General features: G+C 41.1%; 1 protein-coding gene across 3 annotated transcripts in view; it reads right to left on the bottom strand.

The window, feature by feature from the left end:
- RAI1 (retinoic acid induced 1) overlaps positions 1–20807 on the bottom strand; it is a 602776-nt gene that overhangs the window by 275513 nt on the left and 306456 nt on the right. For 2 of the 3 annotated variants that reach the window (XM_053694387.1, XM_053694388.1), the window contains one exon: positions 17651–17774. The exons of the other annotated variant lie outside the window; for it this stretch is intronic. The gene's annotated coding sequence lies outside the window, so the exon portion shown is untranslated. The remainder of the gene's footprint in view (positions 1–17650; positions 17775–20807) is intronic. 3 annotated transcript variants of the gene reach the window in all.

Genomic DNA, 20807 nt, shown 5'->3' with positions numbered 1-20807 from the left:
TATTGAACTGGACGATGTTTCAGCAAGCTGTCCACTAAAATATCTACAACAATACTGGAAACTTAAAATGTCCATTATTATTTAAAGTTCCCTGAATGCAGCTACATTGTAAAGGTTTCAAAGATCTCTCAACTGCTCATGTTTTAGAGGGGCAGTCCCTATAAGTTCTGTTCTGCTGTCCCTCTGAGACAGTTATATGTCCCTATTAGCAGAATTTCTCGTAGACTCTCCCATAGATTACCCAGATACTCAGACACACCCACAAGTCACCTAGACACACCCACCTACCTATATGAAAATATATAACAAACAATATACTTGACAGTCTCTATTTACAAACAGCACACTGAGCAAATAAATTGCATTTTTAAATATATAAAATATACTAAAAATATAAAATAATACTTGCGCTAAAAAAATGGAGATCCAATACAACGCTGTATTAAATCTGGCCAAACGTCTAAACATGAAATGTTTGAAGGCCACTCCAGTTCCTCAAGTGAGATGTTTATGAATAAGGTTTAACTGCTAACACAAGCTAGATCAATTTTGTGCCATGATGACACTCTGCTTTTTCAACATTTTGACATGAATATCTCTAAATATGAATTTTTAATATTTTTGAATAAAGAGATGTTTAAAAAAATCTCTCTTGAGTTATTGTCTTTATTTGCAAGTCATACTTTATATATCATATCTCCCAACTTTTCCAGCCGGGAATCCGAGACAGGGCATAGAGTCTGAAAGGTCATGGGTCGACTTAGGGCTTGGCTAGAGTTCCCAAACTACAACTGTCATGTAAAATGTGGGACACTTGGGAGCTCTGATAGTGATATATGACCCATTTTTTTCTGATCTTACAGGATCTAGTCAAAATTAAACTTTCATGATTCAGATAGGACATGTCATTTTAAACAACTTTCCAATTTACTTTTATCATCATTTTTTTTGTTCTCTTGGTAGTATTTGTTGCAAGCTAAACCTAGGTAGGCTCATATGCTAATTTCTAAACCCTTGAAGGCCGCCTCTTATCTCAGTGTATTTTGACAGTTACTTATGAGTCAGTACTAATTGGCTAAAATGCAAGTCTGTCAAAAGAACTGAAATAAGGGGCAGTCTGCAGAGGCTTAGATACAAGGTAATCACAGAGTTAAAAAGAAAGTATATTAATAAAACCATGATGGTTATGCAAAAAGGGGGAATTGGTATTAAAGGGATTATCTATCTAAAAAAAAAATCTGGAGTAGACTGTCCCTTTAATATTAGTTATCATGATTAGTAAAAAAAATTTGCTTTTTGATCATTTCCATTTTTATTCATATTTTCTTATTGTAACAGCTTTTTACTAGCACCCTATTCTGTGTAGCCACTGCATACCTTTCACGTAGTATTTACATGAGATACAAAAACAAAACAGATGAGAAACCGAGGAAAAACTCAAAGGCTAAAGAAAAATAAATATATTTGTACTTTTTCACTAAAAGATAGAAAAGTACAAAAGGGTAATTCTCATCACTTTTGTCCTATATACAGATAAACACATACATCAGGGCTTGACAAACCCAGTAGCCAGGGAGCCCTGGCTCCTAGAATTTTACCTGACTCCTAACTTTTTGGGCTATTCTCCATATATCTATATGCAAATACCACGGTCTAGCTGCTAAATTTATGGCTGGCTCCTAAACATTCTTACTGGCTTCTACATTTTAAACAGATTTGTCGATCCCTGACATACATGTATGTTAAAAAGTTATACACATATATTTATACTAGTCCTAAAGCCTGTGTACAATTTTTGCAGTACAGCGGTCCCACCCCTTGCTCTCTTCTCTATCCCCCCTCTCTTCTGCTCTCTCTCTCCCCCTCTCTTTTCCTCCCACTTTTGCGCTCTCTCCCCCTCTCTTTGCGCTCCACCCTCTCTTTTGCTCTTTCTCTTCCTCTCTTTTGCTCTCTCTATCTTCCTCTCTTTTGCTCTCTCTCTCCCTCTCTTTTGCTCTCACTATCCCCCCTCTTTTTCTCTCCCTATCCCCTCTTTTGCTCTCTCCCCCTCTTTTGCTGTCTCTATTCCCCCTATTTGTCTCCCTCCCCCCTCTTTTGCTCTCTCTCCTCTTTCTTTTGCTCTCTCTTCCTCATCTATTTTGCTCTTTCTCTCCCCCCTCTCTTATGCTCTCTCTCTCCCCCTCTCCTTTGCTCTCTCTCCCCTCTCTTTTGCTCTCTCTCTCTCCCTTCTTTTGCTCCCTCTCGCCCTCTATTTTGCTGTCTCTCTCCCCCTTTCTTTTGCTGTCCCCCCCCTCTCTTTTGCTCTCTCTCTCCCCCTCTCTTTTGCTCTCTCTCTCTCTCCCCTCTCTTTTGCTCACTCTCTCTCTCTCTCTCCTCTCTTTTGCTCTCTCTCTCCCCTCTTTTGCTCTCTCTCCCTCTCTATTTTGCTGTCTCTCTCCCCCTTTCTTTTGCTGTCCCCCCCTTTCTTTTGCTGTCTCCCCCCTCTCTTTTGCTCTCTCTCCCTCTTTTTTGCTCTCTCTATCCCCCCTCTTTTGCTCTCTCTCTCTCCCCCTCTCTTTTGCTCTCTCTCCCCCTCTCTTTAGCTCTCTATCTCCCCCCTCCCTTTTGCTCTCTCTCTTCCCCCTCTCTATCCCCCCTCTCTTTTGCTCTCTCTCCCTCCCCTTTCTTTAACTCTCTTTCCCTCCTCTCTTTTGCAGTCTCTCTCCCCTTTATTTTGCTCTCTTCCCCCCCTCTCTTTTGCTCTCTCTCTCCCCTTTCTTTAACTCTCTTTCCCTCCTCTCTTTTGCTGTCTCTCTCCCCCTCTCTTTTGCTCTCTCTCTCCCCTCTCTTGTGCTCTCTCTCTCTTCCCTCTTTTGCGCTCTCCCCCCTCTCTTTTGCTCTCTCTCTCCACTTTCTCCCCCCTCTCTTTTGCTGTCTCTCTCCCTCTCTTTTGCTCTCTCTATCTCCAGTCTTTTGATCTCTCTCTCCCCTTTCCTTTTCTCTCCCTCCCCCTCTCTTTTGTTGTCTCTCCCTCTCTTTTGCTGTTTCTGTATCCCCTCTTTTGATCCCTCTCTCCCCTTTCTTTTGCTCTACCTCCCCCTCTCTTTTGCTCTCTCTATCTCCCCTCTTTTGATCTCTCTCTCCCCTTTCTTTTGCTCTCCCTCCCCCTCTCTTTTGCTGTCTCTCTCCCTCTCTTTTGCTCTTTCTATCTCCCCTCTTGATCTCTCTCTACCCTCTTAATCTCTCCCCTTTCTTTTGCTCTCCCTACCCCATCTCTCCCCTCTTTTGAGCTCTCTGCGCGGCCCCGCCTGGCCCAGCCCACGCCCCGCCCATGTGATGCCCGGTCCCGTCAGTGCCCCGCCCAACCACGCCCACGCCCGGCGGCACATCCCGCTACTCACTCTGAGTCTGCAGTGTAGAAGGCCAGGTGAGTTTGTCCTCGCGCGCAGTCTCTACTGCGCATGACAGCTTCGGACAAACACACTTGGCCTTTTATAGTATAGGATATGAATATGAAAAATGATGGGCCCCTGGAATCCAACTGTAACCTCAAAGTTGGTAGTCATGCTCATGATGGTGCCTAAGATTTTACTTCTATATTGTTATCAAGATATCATATATAAAAATTTGCTATTTTTGCACCATGCCGATGTTAAAGGGACATGTTACTCATATGCTATATTACTTGCAGCATATATGTAAACAAATGACTAGAAAATATCACATAGATATCGTACTGTAAAAAAAAGAAAATATGTTACAAATTTCCCCCAGTAGTCATATTTCATTGTTAGACAGATTTTAAAGGGACACAAAATCCAAAGTTTTTCTTTCATGTTTCAGACAGAGCATACAAATATAAAATTAAAATCTACTTCTATTATAAAATTATTTCTTATAAGATTCTTGGTTATGTGCATACCTAGGTAGGCACTGTGTACGTGTGTGGAGCACAACATGTCAGCAAATTTTAATTAATATATTTGTAATAGTATTTCTTATGCTTTCTTTAAAAGTAATATTCAAATTATGCAATTTCTGAAATAGAAAAATTTAAATTGATATATTTGTATCTATTATGTATCAGTTTACTTAAGTTCCCTACCGCATGAAGTATTGGACTTCTGAATAGTATTTGTTAAATCGAATGTTGCATTCGAAATTTCAAATGTGGATATTCGATCTAATTATGAACACTCAAAAAAGAAAGTAACATTCGAAAACTGGAAAAAACATTTGATTACTGAATTTTAATGGATTTTAAGAGGGATAGTAAACCCCAAAATTTTCTTTTATGATTCAGATAGAACATACAATTTTAAACAACTTTCCAATTTAATTCTATAATCAAATTTTCTTCATTCTCTTGTTATCCATTGCTGAAGGGACAGCATTGCACTACCGACAGGAAGCTGAAAACATCTATTTAGCCAATCACAAGAGACAAATGTGTGCAGGCACCAATTAGCAGCAGCAGCTCCCTCTAGTGTATGATATGTGCGTATTCATTTTTTAACAAGGGATACTAAGAAAACGAAGCACATTTAAAAATAGAAGTGAATTTAAAAGTGAATCATGCAAGTTTAATTTTGACTTTCCTATCCCTTTATCAACATTCGATTGTCCAAAACGAATATCCACAGGATTATTCGTTCTACCAAGCAAACTGCACTTTTACCACATTCGCCCATCCCTACCTGCGACTAGCAAGGTTGTGTGTCTTCGGCATGTGCAAGGATAGCCACTTTCTTTTTTACCCAGTTAACAAATGTAAAATTAGGGTGAATTCCTGAAAGAATATGGGGAAATCAAGTAAAGGTGATTGTTTTTTTTCAACATAGGAAGGAGAGCTGAATTGTAACTGCTCATAGAACACTTGGGGGTCTATTTATGATGCTGCTTCCGACCCTCTCCGCTTCAGTTCCAACTGAAGCGGAAGTTAAGAAGCAGCGGCCCTAAGACCCCTGCTCCTTAACTCGTCCGCCACCTTTAAGGTGGCGGACAGCAATCAGCTCGATCAAATACGATTGGGTTGATTGACACCCCCTGCTAGCGGCCAAAATGGCCGCAAATCTGCAGGAGGCGGTATTGCACCAGTAGTTCACCTGAACTGCTGGTGCAATGATAAATGCCGACAGCGTAGGCTGTCGGCATTTATCGATGTGCGGCGGACATGCTTCCCTATAGCGGATCATGTCTGTCTGCACCTACATAAATAGACCTCTTACTCTGTTGAGTTCATTTAACTTTTTTTATTTTAAAAACTGGAAGACACCATTACACATTTTGTCTTTCTCACAACTACCTTAGGGATAAAGGAGAATTTATGTTGTGTTACACAGTGTTTCTCAACCGCAGTCCTCAAGTACCCCCAACAGGCCAGGTTTTCATTATAGCTGAACCAGTGCACAGGTGAAATAATCAGCTGATCAATAACCATGGTTACTAACCTGCTCTCACCCATCAGCTGATTAATTCACCTGTGCTCTAGTACAGCTATAATGAAAATCTGGCCTGTTGGGGGTTCTTGAGGACAGTGGTTGAGAAACACTGGTGTAGCACATCCCTTTAAATATATATGGGTATATTATAATCCTATAGAACAGCTTATAAACACTTTTTTTCTACAAAATTCACCAATAAAATCTATGGAAATATTTAAAGATAAATGATTTATTAGATATAAACCCCATAGTTAGCCAGGAACACATGCAAATATACAATGTGCTAATGAATTAAGAGCATTTTGTTTTTGCATTAGAATCTCTCATTAAATGTAAAATTCCCACAGATCCCCAGCCAGTGAGTACTGTCACCCGCAGCACTGACTGGCTGTGACACTCACAGCTGGCTCAGGGTCTGTAATGCCGCTGAGAGCTGCCTTAGTCCTATTGTCCAGGACTGCAAGATCACTACTAACACTGGACACACATTGATTTTCGTTCAGTGTGTGATTTGAGAGAGCCAAGCCCTGCGTGCACAACAGATGTAACCTCAGCCCTCTACTCTTATAACCTGCGATGACAGAGCTGGCTTTCTGCAGGAGGCCACAAGGGATTCTTGAGAGCCAGCCATGTGTCGTTTCAGGGCCAGAAGACCATGCAACAAATTGCTGTGTGGATGTTTACGCTCTTTTTCATTGTCCTATATCAGCTTCTATTTTAAACGCCTGAGGAAGTGATTTAAGGCCAGGATTCTGTATCCTTTCTAGTTGTTTTATCACAGCACTGCAATCTATTCATAGGAATTATGATTTTCAGTCCTGATTATTCACACAAGTAGACCTCGACACTAAGAGAAAACTGAAAACCCCTGTTTTGAAAAAATGATTTAAGATGGCAATGGAAGTCATTACAATGTGCAGTTTTGGTTTCTACATTTTGAAAATCGTTGCATTTATGAAGTAGATAAAAGTGACTTAAAATGGGGTAGATAAATCTGTTAAAAATTTAGGAGCCAGTAAGAATATTTAGGAGCCAGACAGTGGCATTTCTATAGAGATAGAGAAGAAACCAAAAAGTTAGGGGCCAGGGGTAGAATTCCAGGAGCCAGTGGCTCCCTGGCTTCTGGGTTTTTCGAGCCCTGACTTAAATGGACATAAAAGTTAAAAAATAAAATAATGTGTAAGAACATTATATTATTGCATTGTTGCTAGCATATAACTATGTGTTTAACACATAGCAAAAGTCAAATTACCAGCAGCAATGCACTACTGGGAACTAACTAAACACATCTGATAATGCAATGATATGAGAGATAGTAGTGCATTGCTGCTCCTGAGCCTTCCTACCTATGTCTTCAACAAAGGATACCAAGAGAACAAAGTAAAATTGATACTAGAAGTAAACCTAAAATTCTCTTAAAATTGCACGCTCTATCTGAATCATAATTAAAAGGAATTTTTAATTAACTTTCTTTTATTGATGTATCTAATAGATGGCATTTTAAAAATATATACAGTATATATATTTCTGTACTGAGACTTTTTTTTAAATTTTTTTATGGATGTTAAGGTTGTCACTGTCCCCCCAACAGAGAAGTAGACATTTTTTTTATCTATACTATAATTGCGTTTGTAATGTCCGTCGCCGTCGGCAGTTGCGCATGCTTCTTCAATGGAATGTAGGCAGCACGAGGCAGCCAAAAGAATTCACCAGGATTCACAAAGCTGCATCCAGGTGAATTCCGAAAATGGCAGGGAGGTGCCCCCCTGCCATTTTCGGAATCCACCGGGATGCAGCGAAGGCAAACGGAGCATTATTAAAAAAAATAAAAAAAAAATGAACCTCCCACACAAAGTATTAACACATACACCGCAAACCCACACATCGCAAAATAATAAAGTAATTAACCCCTTAATTGTCAACCACCCACATTGCAATAAACCTAATTACCCTATTAACCCCTAAACCGCAAAACCCCCACATAGCAATAAACCTTATTACCCTATTAACCCCTAAACCCCCACATCTCAATAAACCTATTTACCCTATTAACCCCTAAACCGCAAAATCCCCACATCGCAATAAACATAATAAACCTATTAACCCCTAAACCGCAAAACCCCCACATTGCAATAAACCTATTTACCCTATTAACCCCTAAACTGCAAAACCCCCACATTGCAATAAACCTAATTAACCTATTAACCCCTTAAACCGCCAACACCTACAATGCAAATATCTTATTCAATTACTAAGCCCCCTAACCTAACACCCCCTAACCTAACACTCCCTAAATTAACACAAATTACCTAAACTAAAAAATACTAAAGTTACAAAAAATAAAAAAAGCTAAGATTACAAAAAATAAAAAAGGCTAACATTACAGAAAATAAAGAAACAAATTACCAAAGTTTACAAAATTAAACCTAATCCCTATGAAAATAAAAAAAGCCCCCCCCAAAATAAAAACACCCCCTAATCTAAGAATAAACTGCCAGTAGCGCTTAAAAGGGCTTTTTGCAGGGCATTGCCCCAAGATAAACAGCTCTTTTACATTAAAAATAAACAAAGTCCCCCCTAACAGTAAAAGCCCCACCCACCAAACCCCCCCAAATAAAAAAACCTAACACTAAAACACCTAAACTACCCATTGCCCTGAAAAGGGCATTTGATTGGCATTGCCCTTAAAATGGCATTTAGCGCTTTTACAAAATGCCCACCCTAATCTAAATTTAAAAAAATAATAAAAAATAAATAAAAAAAAAACGCAAGTCTAACCCCCAGGTTGGTACTCACCGTTCCTGAAGTCCGGCGGAGAAGGTCCTGTCCCATGCGATGAAGTCTTCTTCTAAGCGGCGACCTCTTCTTTCTTCTTCCAGGAACAATCCGGCGTGGAGCAGAGCTGAAGACCGATGACCGTGGAGCTGAAGACCGGCGACTCTGGAACTGAAGACCCGTGACCCTGGAACTGAAGACCGGCGACCGCAGAGCCATGGAGCGTGCAGGATCCTCTTCGTACAATAGCCGCCGTACACTGGATAGTAAATAAAGATTAAAGATGGTGTCCCTTGAATTCCTATTGGCTGATTTGATTCTTCAAATTCAAATCAGCCAATAGGATGAGAGCTACTGAAATCCTATTAGCTGTTCAAATCAGCCAATAGGATGACAGCTACTGAAATTCTATTGGCTATTCAAATCAGCCAATAGAATTTTAGTAGCTCTCATCCTATTGGCTGATTTGAACAGCCAATAGGATTTGAGTAGCTCTCATCCTATTGGCCGATTTGAATTTGAAGAATCAAATTAGTCAATAGGAATTCAAGGGACGCCATCTTTAATAGCGTACCTTGAATTCACTATCCAGTGTATGGCGCCGATCGTACGAAGAGGATCCTCCACCCTCCATGGCTCCGCGGTTCTTTAGTTTCAGGGTCGCCGGTCTTCAGTTCCAGGGTCGCCGGTTTTCAGCTCCGCAGTCATCGGTCTTTAGCTCTGCTCCGCACCGGATTGTTCCTGGAAGAAGAAAGACGAGGTTGCCACTTGGAAGAAGACTTTACCGCATGGGACAGGACCTTCTCCGCCGGACTTCAGGAACGGTGAGTACCAACCTGGGGGTTAGACTTAGTTGTTTTTTTAAAGTTTTTTTTTAAATTTAGATTAGGGTAGGCATTTTGTAAAAGAGCTAAATGTCCTTTTAAGAGAAATGCCCAACAAATGCCCTTTTCAGGGCAATGGGTAGTTTAGGTTTTTTAGTGTTAGGTTTTTTAATTTGGGGGGGTTTGGTGGGTGGGGGGATTTACTGTTAGGGGGGACTTTGTGTATTTTTAATGTAAAAGAGCTGTTTATCTTGGGGCAATGCTCTGCAAAAAGCCCTTTTAAGGGTAGGGGCTGTTTTTATTTTGGGGGGGCTTTTTTATTTTCATAGGGATTAGGTATAATTTTTTGAAATTTGATCATTTTGTTTTTTATTTTCTGTAATTTTTTTTATTTTTTATGTTAGATTAGGGATGGGCAGCAAAAGAGCTGAATGCCCTTGTAAGGGCAATGCCCATACAAATGACCTTTTCAGGGCAATGGATACTTTAGGTTTTTTAGTGTTAGGTTTATTTATTTGGGGGGGGGGGGTTGGTGGATGGTGGGTTTTACTGTTAGGGGGACTTAGAATTTTTGGTAACTGCAAAAAAACAGAATTTATGTTTACCTGATAAATTACTTTCTCCAACGGTGTGTCCGGTCCACGGCGTCATCCTTACTTGTGGGATATTCTCCTCCCCAACAGGAAATGGCAAAGAGCCCAGCAAAGCTGGTCACATGATCCCTCCTAGGCTCCGCCTTCCCCAGTCATTCGACCGACGTAAAGGAGGAATATTTGCATAGGAGAAATCATATGATACCGTGGTGACTGTAGTTAAAGAAAATAAATTATCAGACCTGATTAAAAAACCAGGGCGGGCCGTGGACCGGACACACCGTTGGAGAAAGTAATTTATAAGGTAAACATAAATTCTGTTTTCTCCAACATAGGTGTGTCCGGTCCACGGCGTCATCCTTACTTGTGGGAACCAATACCAAAGCTTTAGGACACGGATGAAGGGAGGGAGCAAATCAGGTCACCTAGATGGAAGGCACCACGGCTTGCAAAACCTTTCTCCCAAAAATAGCCTCAGAAGAAGCAAAAGTATCAAATTTGTAAAATTTAGTAAAAGTGTGCAGTGAAGACCAAGTCGCTGCCTTACATATCTGATCAACAGAAGCCTCGTTCTTGAAGGCCCATGTGGAAGCCACAGCCCTAGTGGAATGAGCTGTGATTCTTTCAGGAGGCTGCCGTCCGGCAGTCTCGTAAGCCAATCTGATGATGCTTTTAATCCAAAAGGAGAGAGAGGTAGAAGTTGCTTTTTGACCTCTCCTTTTACCAGAATTAACAACAAACAAGGAAGATGTTTGTCTAAAATCCTTTGTAGCATCTAAATAGAATTTTAGAGCACGAACTACATCCAAATTGTGCAACAAACGTTCCTTCTTTGAAACTGGATTCGGACACAAAGAAGGCACGACTATCTCCTGGTTAATGTTTTTGTTAGAAACAACTTTCGGAAGAAAACCAGGTTTAGTACGCAGAACCACCTTATCTGCATGGAACATCAGATAAGGAGGAGAACACTGCAGAGCAGATAATTCTGAAACTCTTCTAGCAGAAGAAATTGCAACCAAAAACAAAACTTTCCAAGATAATAACTTAATATCAACGGAATGTAAGGGTTCAAACGGAACCCCCTGAAGAACTGAAAGAACTAAATTGAGACTCCAAGGAGGAGTCAAAGGTTTGTAAACAGGCTTGATTCTAACCAGAGCCTGAACAAAGGCTTGAACATCTGGCACAGCTGCCAGCTTTTTGTGAAGTAACACAGACAAGGCAGAAATCTGTCCTTTCAAAGAACTTGCAGATAATCCTTTCTCCAAACCTTCTTGAAGAAAGGATAGGATCTTAGGAATTTTTATCTTGTCCCAAGGGAATCCTTTAGATTCACACCAATAGATATATGTTTTCCATATTTTGTGGTAGATTTTTCTAGTTACAGGCTTTCTGGCCTGAACAAGAGTATCAATGACAGAATCTGAGAACCCTCGCTTTGATAAGATCAAGCGTTCAATCTCCAAGCAGTCAGTTGGAGTGAGACCAGATTCGGATGTTCGAACGGACCTTGAACAAGAAGGTCTTGTCTCAAAGGTAGCTTCCATGGTGGAGCAGATGACATATTCACCAGGTCTGCATACCAAGTCCTGCGTGGCCACGCAGGAGCTATCAAGATCACCGATGCCCTCTCCTGATTGATCCTGGCTACCAGCCTGGGGATGAGAGGAAACGGCGGGAATACATAAGCTAGTTTGAAGGTCCAAGGTGCTACTAGTGCATCTACTAGAGTCGCCTTGGGATCCCTGGATCTGGACCCGTAGCAAGGAACCTTGAAGTTCTGACGAGAGGCCATCAGATCCATGTCTGGAATGCCCCACAATTGAGTGATTTGGGCAAAGATTTCCGGATGGAGTTCCCACTCCCCCGGATGAAATGTCTGACGACTCAGAAAATCCGCTTCCCAGTTTTCCACTCCTGGAATGTGGATTGCAGACAAGTGGCAGGAGTGAGTCTCCGCCCATTGAATGATTTTGGTCACTTCTTCCATCGCCAGGGAACTCCTTGTTCCCCCCTGATGGTTGATGTACGCAACAGTCGTCATGTTGTCTGATTGAAACCGTATGAACTTGGTCTTTGCTAGCTGAGGCCAAGCCTTGAGAGCATTGAATATCGCTCTCAGTTCCAGAATATTTATCGGGAGAATAGATTCTTCCCGAGACCAAAGACCCTGCGCTTTCAGGGGTCCCCAGACCGCGCCCCAGCCCACCAGACTGGCGTCGGTCGTGACAATGACCCACTCTGGTCTGCGGAAGCTCATCCCCTGTGACAGGTTGTCCAGGGACAGCCACCAACTGAGTGAATCTCTGGTCCTCTGATCTACTTGTATCGTCGGAGACAAGTCTGTATAGTCCCCATTCCACTGACTGAGCATGCACAGTTGTAATGGTCTTAGATGAATTCGCGCAAAAGGAACTATGTCCATTGCCGCTACCATCAAACCTATTACTTCCATGCACTGCGCTATGGAAGGAAGAGGAACAGAATGAAGTATTTGACAAGAGTTTAGAAGTTTTGATTTTCTGGCCTCTGTCAGAAAAATCCTCATTTCTAAGGAGTCTATTATTGTTCCCAAGAACGGAACCCTTGTTGACGGAGATAGAGAACTTTTTTCTACGTTCACTTTCCACCCGTGAGATCTGAGAAAGGCCAGGACAATGTCCGTGTGAGCCTTTGCTTGTGGAAGGGACGACGCTTGAATCAGTATGTCGTCCAAGTAAGGTACTACTGCAATGCCCCTTGGTCTTAGCACCGCTAGAAGGGACCCTAGTACCTTTGTGAAAATTCTTGGAGCAGTGGCTAATCCGAACGGGAGTGCCACAAACTGGTAATGCTTGTCCAGAAATGCGAACCTTAGGAACCGATGATGTTCCTTGTGGATAGGAATATGTAGATACGCATCCTTTAAATCCACCGTGGTCATGAATTGGCCCTCCTGGATGGAAGGAAGAATTGTTCGAATGGTTTCCATTTTGAACGATGGAACCTTGAGAAACTTGTTTAGGATCTTGAGATCTAAGATTGGTCTGAATGTTCCCTCTTTTTTGGGAACTACGAACAGATTGGAGTAGAACCCCATCCCTAGTTCTCCTAATGGAACAGGATGAATCACTCCCATTTTTAACAGGTCTTCTACACAATGTAAGAATGCCTGTCTTTTTATGTGGTCTGAAGACAATTGAGACCTGTGGAACCTCCCCCTTGGGGGAAGCCCCTTGAATTCCAGAAGATAACCTTGGGAGACTATTTCTAGCGCCCAAGGATCCAGAACATCCCTTGCCCAAGCCTGAGCGAAGAGAGAGAGTCTGCCCCCCACCAGATCCGGTCCCGGATCGGGGGCCAACATCTCATGCTGTCTTGGTAGCAGTGGCAGGTTTCTTGGCCTGCTTACCTTTGTTCCAGCCTTGCATTGGCCTCCAGGCTGGCTTGGCTTGAGAAGTATTACCTTGCTTAGAGGACGTAGCACTTGGGGCTGGTCCGTTTCTGCGAAAGGGACGAAAATTAGGTTTATTTTTGGCCTTGAAAGACCTATCCTGAGGAAGGGCGTGGCCCTTGCCCCCAGTGACATCGGAAATAATCTCTTTCAAGTCAGGGCCAAACAGCGTTTTCCCCTTGAAAGGAATGTTAAGCAATTTGTTCTTGGAAGACGCATCCGCTGACCAAGATTTTAGCCAAAGCGCTCTGCGCGCCACAATAGCAAAACCAGAATTTTTCGCCGCTAACCTAGCCAATTGCAAAGTGGCGTCTAGGGTGAAAGAATTAGCCAATTTGAGAGCATGAATTCTGTCCATAATCTCCTCATAAGAAGAATCTTTATTGAGCGCCTTTTCTAGTTCATCGAACCAGAAACACGCTGCTGTAGTGACAGGAACAATGCATGAAATTGGTTGTAGAAGGTAACCTTGCTGAACAAACATCTTTTTGAGCAAACCCTCTAATTTTTTATCCATAGGATCTTTGAAAGCACAACTATCTTCTATGGGTATAGTGGTGCGTTTGTTTAGAGTAGAAACCGCCCCCTCGACCTTGGGGACTGTCTGCCATAAGTCCTTTCTGGGGTCGACCATAGGAAACAATTTCTTAAATATGGGGGGAGGGACGAAAGGTATACCGGGCCTTTCCCATTCTTTATTTACAATGTCCGCCACCCGCTTGGGTATAGGAAAAGCTTCGGGGGGCCCCGGGACCTCTAGGAACTTGTCCATTTTACATAATTTCTCTGGAATGACCAAATTCTCACAATCATCCAGAGTAGATAACACCTCCTTAAGCAGAGTGCGGAGATGTTCTAATTTAAATTTAAATGTAATCACATCAGGTTCAGCTTGTTGAGAAATTTTCCCTGACTCTGAAATTTCTCCCTCAGACAAAACCTCCCTGGCCCCCTCAGACTGGTGTAGGGGCACTTCAGAACCAATATCATCAGCGTCCTCATGCTCTTCAGTATTTTCTAAAACAGAGCAGTCGCGCTTTCGCTGATAAGTGGGCATTTTGGCTAAAATGTTTTTGATAGAATTATCCATTACAGCCGTTAATTGTTGCATAGTAAGGAGTATTGGCGCACTAGATGTACTAGGGGCCTCCTGTGTGGGCAAGACTGGCGTAGACGAAGGAGGGGATGATGCAGTACCATGCTTACTCCCCTCACTTGAGGAATCATCTTGGGCATCATTTTCTCTAAATTTTGTGTCACATAAATCACATCTATTTAAATGAGGAGGAACCTTGGCTTCCCCACATACAGAACACAGTCTATCTGGTAGTTCAGACATGTTAAACAGGCATAAACTTGATAACAAAGTACAAAAAACGTTTTAAAATAAAACCGTTACTGTCACTTTAAATTTTAAACTGAACACACTTTATTACTGCAAATGTGAAAAAGTATGAAGGAATTGTTCAAAATTCACCAAAATTTCACCACAGTGTCTTAAAGCCTTAAAAGTATTGCACACCAAATTTGGAAGCTTTAACCCTTAAAATAACGGAACTGGAGCCGTTTTTATATTTAACCCCTTTACAGTCCCTGGTATCTGCTTTGCTGAGACCCAACCAAGCCCAAAGGGGAATACGATACCAAATGACGCCTTCAGAAAGTCTTTTCTATGTATCAGAGCTCCTCACACATGCATCTGCATGTCATGCTTCCCAAAAACAAGTGCGCAATAGAGGCGCGAAAATGAGACTCTGCCTATGATTAGGGAAAGCCCCTAGAGAATAAGGTGTCCAATACAGTGCCTGCCGGTTATTTTACATAATTCCCAAGATTAAAATAATTCCTCAAGGCTATGAAGTATAAAATATGCTTATATATAAATCGTTTTAGCCCAGAAAATGTCTACAGTTTTAAAAGCCCTTGTGAAGCCCTTTTTTTCTTTATGTAATAAAAATGGCTTACCGGATCCCATAGGGAAAATGACAGCTTCCAGCATTACATCGTCTTGTTAGAAATGTGTCATACCTCAAGCAGCAAAAGTCTGCTCACTGTTTCCCCCAACTGAAGTTAATTCCTCTCAACAGTCCTGTGTGGAAACAGCCATCGATTTTAGTAACGGTTGCTAAAATCATTTTCCTCTTACAAACAGAAATCTTCATCTCTTTTCTGTTTCAGAGTAAATAGTACATACCAGCACTATTTTAAAATAACAAACTCTTGATTGAATAATAAAAACTACAGTTAAACACCAAAAAACTCTAAGCCATCTCCGTGGAGATGTTGCCTGTACAACGGCAAAGAGAATGACTGGGGAAGGCGGAGCCTAGGAGGGATCATGTGACCAGCTTTGCTGGGCTCTTTGCCATTTCCTGTTGGGGAGGAGAATATCCCACAAATAAGGATGACGCCGTGGACCGGACACACCTATGTTGGAGAAAAACTGTTTAACTTAGGGCAATGCCTTACAAAAAGCCCTTTTAAGGGCTATTGGTAGTTTAGCAATAGATTAGGGGTGTTTTTATTTTGAGCGGGCTGTTTTATTTTCATAGGGAATAGGTTTTATTTTGGGGGGGTTTAGACTTAGGTTCTTTTTTCTTTCTTTTTTTCTTTTAGATTAGGGAGGGGCTACAAAAGAGCTGAATGCCCTTTTAAGGGCAATTCCCATACAAATGCCCTTTTCAGGGCAATGGATAGTTTAGGTTTTTTAGTGTTAGATTTTACACAAATTAGAATTGCTGCTTTTAGTGAGATCATTGGTGTGTTAGGTGAATCTGTGCAGCGGTTACTCTGTCACATTTACTTCTATTATCAATTTATCTTCCTTCTCTTTGTATCTTTTGCTGAAAAGCAGAGATGTATGCTCAGGAGCTGGCCCATTTTTTGGGGACTATTTGCAAGAACACTAGATGGCAGCACTTTCTATTTTATACACTCATTTTCTTGACGTGCCTAGTTCTCACCTTTGGTTGAGTGAAAAACATTGTGGAACAGATTGCCTAAGAGGGTAGGCTTTTTTGAGGCGCCATCACCCTGTGTTGTCTAGCTGGGGGGACCGGTGTTATCCAGTACGCTCCATGAACACTATCTGTAGTGCCTTAAAACTTGTGAGTTGCCCTTTGTCTTCTAAGCTGGCACTGCCCACCCTATGAGGCGCTTCCTGTTTTTTTATTTCTATAGTACTATTTCCTGCTATGTAGTACAGCAGAATATTATGGGAATGAAGCAAATATAAGAATAGAAGTAAATTGGAAACTTGTTTTAAATCGTATGGTTTGCAAGAATCACAAATTAACATTTTTGGGTTTCATATCCCTTTAATCTCTCTGCTCAGGTTAGATGATCTAGAGCCTGGTTTCTCAACAGCCGGGCCGTGGCCCAGTACCGGGCCATGATAGCCCTGCTGGTGGGCCCTGACCTGTCATTCCCCCACTGCACACTCTTACCCAACTGCACACCAGGGGCAGACTGAGACCAATCAAGGCCCCAGGAAAACTGTTTCACACTGACCCAAATGTATTCAAATTTATGCAAATGAACATGGTAGCCTCCCTGCCCTAATCCCAACAGGCCCATCAACCTCCAGAGCCAGGACCTCTAACATTAAGGGCCAAAGAAAGGGCCCCCAACCTCCAGGGCCAAACCTCACACTCCATGGCCCTCACAGAGACAGACCCTCGGCAGGACCCCCCCACTCCAGGGCCCCCACTAAACCCACACTGAACTGCTTAGTTACTGATAGGGCAAATCCCTGCTGCTTACTATATATATATATATATATATATATATATATATATATATAAACTACCGGGCCCTGGACATGTCCAGCTAAAATTTACCGGGCCTTGAGGTCACTTTGGTTGAGAACCATTGATCTAGAGAGTCTTGTCAGTACTGTAAGTTCCATCAAATCATTTAAAAAAATCAAATGTTAGCTTGAGAGCTGTTTCTTTTGCTATTGCAGGGTTCTAGATCTGAAGGAGAGAGACCTACATTACAATATAATGCACTACAAAAGCCCCCAAACATTTTGAGTGATTTCTCCCCATGGTGGTGAGTTTGTAATCATCAGGCCCTTAAAGGGACATTCCAGCCCACATGGGTGCAATTCAATTTTTGATTTATGTTTCTAATATAAATGTATTAGTAAAAATGCTTCTAATAAAAGCTATAGCTGTATCAAAAGTGTATTTAAGTATCCACCATGCGCCAGCATTTTAAACACAGCACATGCTCAGAGAGCCTAAGATGCTTGTACCATCTGGTAATGACTCCGTTTGTTAATTGCTGACATGATACAAGCGAGCCCCATTGGCGCTCTAAACAGCTGCAGTATTTAAAATGCTGGGGCACTGAGAATATCTAGCTATGCTTCACATGCACATGCAGAAAAAAATGTTAACACTAAAACAGTAATAACAATTTACTAGAAGCATTTTTACCAATACTTAAATATTGCAAATATGTTTCTATTGGAAGATGTAATTCGTCTATGTGCTTTTACATTTTGACCGGAATATCCCTTTAAAGTTCGAAGCCACAAACAATTAGCCTTACAGGGACAATCTTGGTGCAATTATCAAAGAAAAGGGGCTGTACCTGCGAGTGGCGAGTTGTCTCCCATAGAAATGATATCTCTCCTTTGTAAAATTTTGCAATAGAAGCTGAAGTACAAAGGAAGAACCCGATGTAGTCTACACTTTTAGTGGTCGAATGTTTACGCCTAAAAAACAAAACAAAATGCGTTTTCAGTGCACTGTACCTTAAAATCACTTATTTTTTTATGCAATGGTTTTGCTTTCAGATTAATTAGTGTTTTGAGTATTTTGATAAAAGCTCGCTTCAGTTGCAAGAAAAAACGTTGAGAGCTGAAACGTTTAGATAATTACGAATGAATTTAAAGTGATGGTAAATCCTAGCGTTTGTAAAACGTAAGGATTTTCCATGTTGACAAATAAAGGGGACTTTCATTCATGAAGTATAAAATACTTTATTCTGAAAGCCCCTTTATTTGTAAGCAGCATTCGCTAAACTGAGCTGCTAAAGGCGGCCCACGTGTTCTGCGGTGCCAAGCTGTATATCCCGCATGGCTATTGGCTAAGCGGTGGAAACGTCACCTCTCAGCCAAATAACGTTCTGTCGTGGGCTGCCTTTACCAGCTCAGCACAGCAAACGCTTCTAACAAATAAAGGGGCATTCAGAATGAAGTATTTTATACTTCATGAAAGAAAGTCCCCTTTATTTGTTACAATGGTAAATTCTAGCGTTTCACAAACGCTAGGATTTACCATCACTTTAAGAGACAATTTCAATACAGCCCATTTTACAATAAAAGAACAATTACGCTTTTTATTTTGTACTTATAAGTACAAATTTCGATGTGTTTTTTGCATATCCAGTGTACTTAAACTGATGATTTATGCTGTATATATTTAATACGATTTATTCCTGTGTAATTTACATACAAATATTACATTTCTGTTAAAATACGATATTTGGTGAACAATTTTGTTATGAGTTTTGATGCACCTTAACAATACAATATTTCCTATGTGTTTTTGTGTGAATGGTTAAATTATTCATTTTCTATGATTATTAAATTACGATTTTTTTGTGTTGGTTGTGCAAAACGGGGGAATGGGTATAAAGGTATTAACTTTCTTTTTAAACAATAAAAATTCTGGAGTAGACTGTACCTTTAAAGGGACATGAAACCCAAAATGTTCTCTTTCATGATTCAGATAGAACATACAATTTTAAACAACTTTCCAATTTACTTCTATTATCTAATTTGCTTCATTCTCTTTGTATCCTTTGTTGAATGAGCAGTAATGACCTACTGGGAGCAAGCTAAGAGCCAATAGCAAGAGACATATATGTGCAGCCACCAATCAGCAGCTTTTGTGCCTACCTAGGTACACTTTTAAACAAAAGATACAAAAAGCACAAACAAATTAGATAATAGAAATAAAATGGAAAGTTATTTAACCCCTTGAGTGCTAATGACGGCTCTGAGCCGTCACAGAGTTTCCCACTCTGGTGCTAATGACGGCTCAGAGCCGTCACTAGCACTCTCCCACCTTGAGGGAGATCTGGGGGCTCCCACCCGCTCCTACCCCGACAATCGTGCCTGTAGAGTGACAGGCATCGCCTGGGCTTCCCGTTTTGTGTGGTGACGTCAGGCGCAATAACGTGATGATGTCACTGCACAACTTTATTTATACTTAACAATGTTAAGTATAGGAGCAGGGGGCATGCTGCTTAGAAGCCTGTATCTCAGGCATCTAAGCAGCTACAGACCCCAAGACCTAACCTTTCCAACAGTGTAAGTCTTGGGGGTCTGAAAAAAATAAAAAAAAAAGTTTTAAAAAAAAATTGTTAAAAAAAATAAATAATAAAAAATAAAAAAAAATCTTAGCACCCAGGTGGGAAAGTGCTTAGCACTCAAGGGGTTAAAATGTCATGTTCTATCTAAATCATGAAAGAAAAAAAATGTGGGTTTCTTGTCCCTTTAAGAATTCCCCCAGGAAAATAGAAGTATTGGTGAGCATTCTTAAAGAATCTCGCCAGCCCAGGGACCTTAAAGGGACATGAAACCCATATTTTTTTCTTTCATGATTTAGAAAGAGAATGCAATTTTAAACAACTTTCTAATTTACTTCTATTATCTAATTTGCTTCATTTTCTTGATATACTTTGCTGAAAAGCCTATCTAGATAGTCTCTGTAGCTGCTGATTGGTTGCTGCCGATAGATAACTCGTGTGATTGGCTCTCCCATGTGCATTGCAATTTATTGAACAAAGGATATCTAAATAATGAAGCAAATTAGATAATAGAAGTAAATTAGAATGTTGTTTAAAAACATAATTTATGCTTACCTGATAAATTCCTTTCTTCTGTAGTGTGATCAGTCCACGGGTCATCATTACTTGTGGGATATTAACTGCTCCCCTACAGGAAGTGCAAGAGGATTCACCCAGCAGAGTTGCTATATAGCTCCTCCCCTCTACGTCACCTCCAGTCATTCGACCAAGGACCAACGAGAAAGGAGAAGCCAAGGGTGTAGTGGTGACTGGAGTATAATTTAAAAAATATTTACCTGCCTTAAAAAACAGGGCGGGCCGTGGACTGATCACACTACAGAAGAAAGGAATTTATCAGGTAAGCATAAATTATGTTTTCTTCTGTTAAGTGTGATCAGTCCACGGGTCATCATTACTTGTGGGATACCAATACCAAAGCAAAAGTACACGGATGACGGGAGGGATAGGCAGGCTCTTTATACAGAAGGAACCACTGCCTGAAGAACCTTTCTCCCAAAAATAGCCTCCGAGGAAGCAAAAGTGTCAAATTTGTAAAATTTGGAAAAAGTATGAAGCGAAGACCAAGTTGCAGCCTTGCAAATCTGTTCAACAGAGGCCTCATTCTTAAAGGCCCAAGTGGAAGCCACAGCTCTAGTGGAATGAGCTGTAATTCTTTCAGGAGGCTGCTGTCCAGCAGTCTCATAAGCTAAACAAATTATGCTACGAAGCCAAAATGAGAGAGAGGTAGCAGAAGCTTTTTGACCTCTCCTCTGACCAGAGTAAACGACAAACAGGGAAGACGTTTGTCGAAAATCTTTAGTTGCCTGTAAATAAAATTTAAGGGCACGAACTACATCCAGATTGTGCAAAAGACGTTCCTTCCTCGAAGAAGGATTTGGGCACAAGGATGGAACAACAATCTCCTGATTGATATTCCTGTTAGTGACTACCT

This window comes from Bombina bombina, chromosome 11, assembly GCF_027579735.1.
Source record: "Bombina bombina isolate aBomBom1 chromosome 11, aBomBom1.pri, whole genome shotgun sequence".
NCBI lineage: Eukaryota > Metazoa > Chordata > Amphibia > Anura > Bombinatoridae > Bombina > Bombina bombina.
The sequence above is the reverse complement of the archived record's forward strand: the minus strand, read 5'-3'. Positions and strand labels throughout refer to the sequence as shown.